Raw genomic sequence first — 7,500 nt, forward strand, 5'->3', positions numbered from 1 at the left:
TCACTGAACTTTTATTGATCACATCGTATCCTGGCTGTATTGATCCTGAACCTCAGATCATGTATCGAAGCGTATTGTGAGATAAACTGATCGTCCATCACTCAGACTAAGACTTGACCAGTGTGACGTTTCACCAAACAACACCTGGAAAGTCTTTGAAAAAGTTTTTGAATCTCCAGGTGTGGGAACCCTGTTTGGATTTATATTCATTTTAAAATGAAACCCAACAAGTTTATCTTTCCATGAACTGTCTCTCTTCAGTGTGTGACTCCTGCCTCTGTGTGTGTGTGTGTGTGTGTGTGTGTGTGTGTGTGTGTGTGTGTGTGTGTGTTCAGGAGTGTAAAGAACCAACCCAGACACGATGACATCATCCCCCTTCAACCCGCCTCTCCTCTCCTGTCCGACGGTTCGATCCTCCGCTCATCCGCTCGTTTCCCTCCTCTCTGCTGAAGTGTCTTTGAGCAAGGCAGCGACTGAACCCCCCCCCCCAATTTTAAGTATTTTTTAAGTAACTGAAGCATATCACAGAACTGGTTTTAAGGTTTTCATCTTATTAATAATTATCGAGATAATATCGTATATCGAGCTAATTTTAGGCGAGATAATCGTACTGTGAAATTTTCATATCGGCACAGATCTACGTGTCCGGTAGTTTCGTATTTACGATAAATCCGACGCGACGTGAACGTGGCGTTGCTTCCCCCCTCCACAGATGACATCACTGGACTCCACTTCCCAGAATCCCCCTCCGTTCAGTTCAGCCAATGACATTTCCTGACAGAATGTCTGTATGAAAAAAGAGTCGTTGCTCTGCGGGTTTCTGACGGCTGCGATGTTTCAGATTCTCCCTAAATAAAGAAGACTACATTTCCCACAATTCAGAGTGACGTCTCCTCAGCCCCACCCCCCCGAGGATAAAATGTGACTACATCCCCCACAATCCCTTTTGTCGAGTGAAGTTACCCAGTTCCAGTTACTCTGGAGTGTTTCCTCATTGGACTTCATCACTTCCCAGGATGCTTCACTCTGCCCAGCTCGACGCCTTATTCAGCTTCTGATGGATCATTACTGCTTTTTATTGTTTTGTTTTTTTGTTTTTTTTACATCTCCATTCCTCCCCCCCTCTTTCCATTGGCCACCCCTCAGAGATGACATCATCGGACTTTGAGTTCCCAGGATGCTTCACTCTGCCCCGCCCCGCTCCTGCTTCAGCGGCTCCTGATGAACGATGAAAGACTTTTAAATGAGGGGAAAGTCACACTGGAGACTGGAGCAGACTGTGTGTGTGTGTGTGTGTGTGTGTGTGTGTGTGTGTATGTGTATGTGTGTGAAAGTCTTAATATTCCACCAGTTTAAATATAAATAACTCACAGAGATGAGTGTTGAACTCTGGACTGACTGCACACAAAATTTCAATATTCCTTTTAGAAAATTATCTATAATTCCAATTTTAAATGTTCTGAATTTACATTTTGTGTGAGTTTTACACGTAGGAGGTGTACTTCTGTTGATCTGACTACTCAAACTGTGGGTCGGGGCTCCTGAACGGGGCAGGGTCGACATATTTTTGGGTCCCCCAAAAAACAGCGGCGTGTTTAAAACTGTGAGAGAAGAAACGTCTCCGTTGGGTTCCAGGTGGAGAACATCAAGAACTTCTGAGAGGATTTAAGAACCTTTGAGACAAGTTAAGAACTTTTTGTCTCCTGTTCTGTCTCAGTCATCTGAACGTTTCACCCTGCGTCTGCTGGGGAAACCGACTGTCGAGTGTTTTATTATTATTTCAATACTTTTTTTTAGCAAACATCAGTCTCGGTGTTGTGCTGTCTGGATGGAGAGCGGTGTGTTTCCCCCTGAGGTCTCGCCTCCCTCCTGTCTGTCCTGCTGACTAACTGAAGTGAGGAAGCTGAGTGATGAAGAGTTTGTTTCCAAAACACTATTCGCTACCTGCTCTTATTAGTTCAAAATTAAACCAAATGTATTCCAGTGCCTTCTAAAGGATTGCAGGGAACTGAAGATGTTGATCGACAAAATATCAAACTGTCACACATCCAGATTTTAGAGAAATGAAATGATCACCTTCTGGTAGTTTGTGTTTCAAGCTCCCAAAATGGATATATATATTAGCGCTGGGCAATATGGACAAAATGTATATAATTATCATGTTGATATATATGTAATGATATCTGCTAACAAGCAAAATCGAATCAATCAGATCAAATTGCTGTTAATCAATATAAAGTATGACAAAACTGTAACGTTCAGATTATATTCCCAAGGCATTTTGTGAGAGATTGTAATTATAGTATTTGCTTTTTATCACTAATTTAGACAACAGAATTATATCATGATAACTCAATAACTCAATATCATTATTACATCACAATATGATTCTATTGAATAACGATAATATTGATTATTGCCCAGCCTGAATGTATCTACAGGGTTTTGGTAATAAACTCTTCGGCTGAGTTCTGATCCAGAAGGCTTTTACACTCTGGGAGGAATCCAACAGAATCTGTTTCAGATACTGACTCAGCCCAGCCTGGTGTCTACCCTCTGCCTGGTTACCATGGAAACCGCTGAGTCACGGTGTTCCCTTCGCCGTGGCGACCGGCCACTTCCTCCCCCAGTGGAGCCTGAAGAGGCCAAACAGATATTTAAGGAAGATGTGAGCTCAGTTTCCTCCTCTCCTGCTTCCTGCTCCCTCGTTTCCTCTCCTCCTCTCTCTCCTCATTCCCTCATCTCCTCTTTCTCCTCAGCCTCCTTCTCCTCTCCTGTCGCTCCTCCCTCCTCCTCCCTCCTCCCTCCTCCTCCCTCCTCCTCCCTCCTCCCTCCTCCTCCCTCCTCCTCCACAGTTTCCTCTAAAGGAAACGACCGTCACCAGGAACACAAGGAGCCTCAGTAACAGTAAATCTGTCCAGGGTTCATCCAAGAGATCGAGTCAGGCCAACAGTTTAACCTTCAAATTCCACTGAATACACTGTTGTGTTGTTGTGTTGTTGTGTTGTGTTGTGTTGTGTTGTGTTGTGTTGTGTTGTTGTGTTGTGTTGTGTTGTGTTGTGTTGTTGTGTTGTTGTGTTGTGTTGTGTTGTGTTGTGTTGTGTTGTGTTGTGTTGTTGTGTTGTGTTGTGTTGTGTTGTGTTGTTGTGTTGTGTTGTGTTGTGTTGTGTTGTGTTGTGTTGTGTTGTGTTGTTGTGTTGTGTTGTGTTGTGTTGTGTTGTGTTGTGGTGTTGTGTTGTGTTGTGTTGTGTTGTGTTGTGTTGTGTTGTGGTGTTGTGTTGTGTTGTGTTGTGTTGTGTTGTGTTGTGTTGTGTTGTGTTGTGTTGTGTTGTGTTGTGTTGTGTCTGTGTTGTTGTGTTGTTGTGTTGTGGGTTAGTCTTTTTTCACCATGAGCACAAATGTAAAGAGAAGCTGAAACAAGCTGCAGCAGCTCCATCACCTGCTGCTGCTGCTCAGCCTCAGTCAGAACAGCAGAAACTGATATGATATATATTATCATGTGGATAAATATGAGACTGAACAGAGAAATCATTCTCAGGCATTTGTTTTAGTTCTATCAGATGCAACGCAATACTAACAACACAATACTAACAACACAATACAATGCAAATGCAATGCCAACACTAACCCTAACACTAGGACAACGTCAACACAACCCCAACACAATTCCAATGCCAATGCAACATCTACACAACATCTACACAACATCTACACAACGTCAACATCTACACAACGTCAACATCTACACAATGTCAACACGTCAGCACAACATCAACACAACATCTACACAATGTCAGCACAACATCAACACAACATCTACACAACGTCAGCACATCAACACAACATCTACACAACATCTACACAACGTCAGCACAACATCAACACAACATCTACACAACATCTACACAACATCTACACGTCAGCACAACATCAACACAACATCTACACAACATCTACACAACGTCAACACAACGTCAACATCTACACAACATCTACACAACGTCAGCACAACATCAACACAACATCTACACAACATCTACACAACATCTACACAACGTCAACATCTACACAACGTCAACACAACATCAACATCTACACAACATCTACACAACGTCAACATCTACACAACATCAACACAACATCAACACAACATCTACACAACGTCAACACAACGTCAACACAACGTTAACACAACATCAACACAACATTAACACAACGTCAACACAACGTCAACACAACATCAACACAACATCAACACAACATTAACACAACATCTACACAACGTTAACACAACGTCAACACAACGTTAACACAACGTCAACACAACGTTAACACAACATCAACACAACGTTAACACAACATCAACACAACGTTAACACAACGTCAACACAACATCAACACAACATCTACACAACGTCAACACAACGTCAACACAACGTTAACACAACATCTACACAACGTCAACACAACGTCAACACAACGTTAACACAACATCAACACAACGTTAACACAACGTCAACACAACGTTAACACAACATCAACACAACATCAACACAACATCTACACAACGTTAACACAACATCAACACAACGTTAACACAACATCAACACAACGTTAACACAACGTCAACACAACCCCAACACGTCAACGCCAATGAAAGCAGCGTGACCCTGAACGCCTCCCTGCAGCAGCTGCAGTGGAGCAGCTTCAATCATTTCTAAAGGCGGAGTCTGTGATGATGTCACGGTTCAGCAGCAGAGTCTAGTCTTCTGTCTCACTGCTCCACCCCCCTGCTCCGCCCCTCTGTCTCCCTGCTCCACCCCCCTGCTCCGCCCCTCTGTCTCCCTGCTCCACCCCCCTGCTCCACCCCTCTGTCTCCCTGCTCCACCCCCCTGCTCCACCCCTCTGTCTCCCTGCTCCACCCCCCTGCTCCGCCCCTCTGTCTCCCTGCTCCACCCCCCTGCTCCGCCCCTCTGTCTCACTGCTCCACCCCTCCGCCTCCCTGCTGCTCCGCCCCTCCGCCTCCCTGCTGCTCCGCCCCTCCACCTCCCTGGTTGGACCAGGATGTGGTTCTGCCAAATCTCCGCCCTTTTGTTTATAAAAACGCAGTCCCTCTCTTCCTCTTCCTCTTCCTCCTCACATATGACCCCCCCCCCACACACACACACACACACACACACACTGGACAGCACTTTGCCTTCCCTCTGGCCTCAGGGTGGACACACACTGTGAGATCTGGAGCGGATCCGGTGAAGCCGCTCCACACTGATCCTGCAGATCCAGGTCTTCTGTTCCCACGCCGGTCAGGAGGACTTTCTCCCTCTCCCTCCATCTTTTGTTTTGCTGCTGCATGACCTTAAGATACGGATGAGGGGATTTGGACAAAAAAAAACAAAAAGGAAAAGAAAAGGTTGAAGGGGGTCAGTGGACGGCTTCACTGTTTTTATTTAATTCAAGAAACCTAAATCTTGTCTTGTGTTTCTGTCTCACATGGACACACTTTCTTATTATCAAATTATTTTTATGCTTTTTTTTTTTTTTTTTTGCTGTTTATTGAAGATGTTTGCATTATTGATTTTATTGAATATGTATTATTGTACAATCCCATTCTGAACATACATTGCCTAGTTAGTATTCTATGAATGCATCTATTGATAGTATTGAGCGATCGCCTTGCACCGAGCGACTTCCTGCACCACGCTCACCCAGGTCTCAGTCCCGGTCCCGGTCCCGGTCCCGGTCCTGTTTGGGACGATCAGGTCTTCAGTTTATTATCTGGAAACGTCTCTTCCTCTCAGGCTGTGTTCACACCGCAGGCTTTTTCTGCTCAGTTCTGAATCGCTGCTCGTATCTGACTAATATCCCGTAGAGCTAAATTCTTTATTATTATTTTTTCCTGAATGCAGTTAGGAAACGTGATTCTGTAATACCAAATAATTAAAGTTTGGACTCGAGTTTTCCGAGTTTCCAGAGGCGTCGAGTCGCGCCGGACGCTCCTGATCGGCATAAAGTAGACTAGAGCTCGACTTTATGCAAATGTGGAGGAAAACATGATGCGCCGTCTCTCAAAAACGCACCGCGGTGCTACCAGAATGCATTGCAACGGCCGCTTACATAAAAAATGAATGGGAAGCGGGAAAATGACGGAACCTGTGGAAACACACCTGAACGAGACAAACCTGAACTCATGTGGATCTGCTGTCAGCTGATACTGAGGCAGGTTCCCCATGTGACTCCTCAGTCTCCTGCTCATATGCAAATGATGTTAACTCCAGCTTTAACACAGCAGATTCATCCAGAAGCACTTCAGCCACAGAACAGCAAACGTTCAGGATCTCCTGCATGATGATCATATGATGATACGGACGCATTTAAAGCATTATGTCGTTATCCCAAACAGGAGCCGTTACCCAGAATACTGTGTGCATGGAAACTGATGGAAAGTCACACACACACACACACACACACACACACACTCTCTGTTTCAGTGACGGTCTCCTCACAGGCGAGGTTTGAGAAACAGTTTTCACACAGCATCTCCTCCATTTGTTCAGATATTTAGTGTTAAAGTAACAGAAGTGTTGACTGATCGCTTTTTTGTCTTCCTGGTTTTTGCTTTGTGTCTGTTCTTCTTATAAAACCTCATCATCTTCATCGTCATCATCATCACCTCCTTGCTTTGCAGAAAAGTAGAAAAAAGAAATGAGAGTTTTAGTGTATTTCTTGTTATGACTGTGTGTTCCTGAACCAGTTTCTGCTCCTGCATTATGAGACTCAGACTGAGCTGTGTGTTTCTGGGAGCAGTTTACTCACAGCGGCCTTATTCCACTGTATTGATCTGTGTGAGCCTGTCTATTGATCAGAGTATTGATCTATCTGAGTGTTGGAAGGACACAGTAATGCTGTTAGCGCTCCCTAAGATCTGATCCTCAAATAAAATCACCGTTTCATCACATTTCATTCAGCTCTATCGCAGTATTATTGCGTATTTTTGTACTTTTCGGCGTACCGTACATGTTAATAAACTGGATTAAGGCCTTGCTGAAGTGTTTCCATGTTTTGTTTGGGTTTTTTTTTTTTTTTTGAGTTCTTACTGTTTATCTGTAAAGTTTTCGGCTGTCGAGTTTTTGGACTTTGGTTGTTTCTTTCTTCCTTTTCTCCGTCGGCTGCAGACTGAAGCTCTGGCTCACAGCAGCGGTGGGTTTCTGTTGTTGTTGTTGTTGTTGCTGTTTTTCCTGTTTTGAATTTGCCCAAGAAAAAAAAACAACCTTGAAGCAATTACAAATCTGGGTTACGTTTCCCCCAAAGCATTAAAGCAGCAAGAGTTGTTTCAGGGTTTTTTTTTTACCTTTATTTGAACGCAGGGTGGAAGTTTGAGCCGCTCGCTGATCGCTCTCACACCGATGCCTTGCTCAGAGGCGGCTCGTCTTCCCAACCGGCTCTGGGATTCAAACCGTCGACCGGCGGCCTCGCACCTCTTCATGTACCGTGAAACAACGT

At 44.3% G+C, this 7,500-nt stretch overlaps 1 protein-coding gene across 1 annotated transcript in view; it reads left to right on the plus strand.

The window, feature by feature from the left end:
• Window positions 1-503, plus strand: part of cdc42se1 (CDC42 small effector 1) — a gene marked incomplete at its 5' end in the record, with an annotated part of 5,278 nt that extends 4,775 nt beyond the window's left edge. Inside the window, one exon of the mRNA XM_078290203.1 lies at window positions 336-503. The remainder of the gene's footprint in view (window positions 1-335) is intronic.
• Between the last annotated feature and the right edge of the window lie 6,997 nt (window positions 504-7,500).

The sequence above is a fragment of the Centroberyx gerrardi genome, chromosome 19 (assembly GCF_048128805.1).
Source record: "Centroberyx gerrardi isolate f3 chromosome 19, fCenGer3.hap1.cur.20231027, whole genome shotgun sequence".
In the NCBI taxonomy this organism is placed as follows: domain Eukaryota; kingdom Metazoa; phylum Chordata; class Actinopteri; order Beryciformes; family Berycidae; genus Centroberyx; species Centroberyx gerrardi.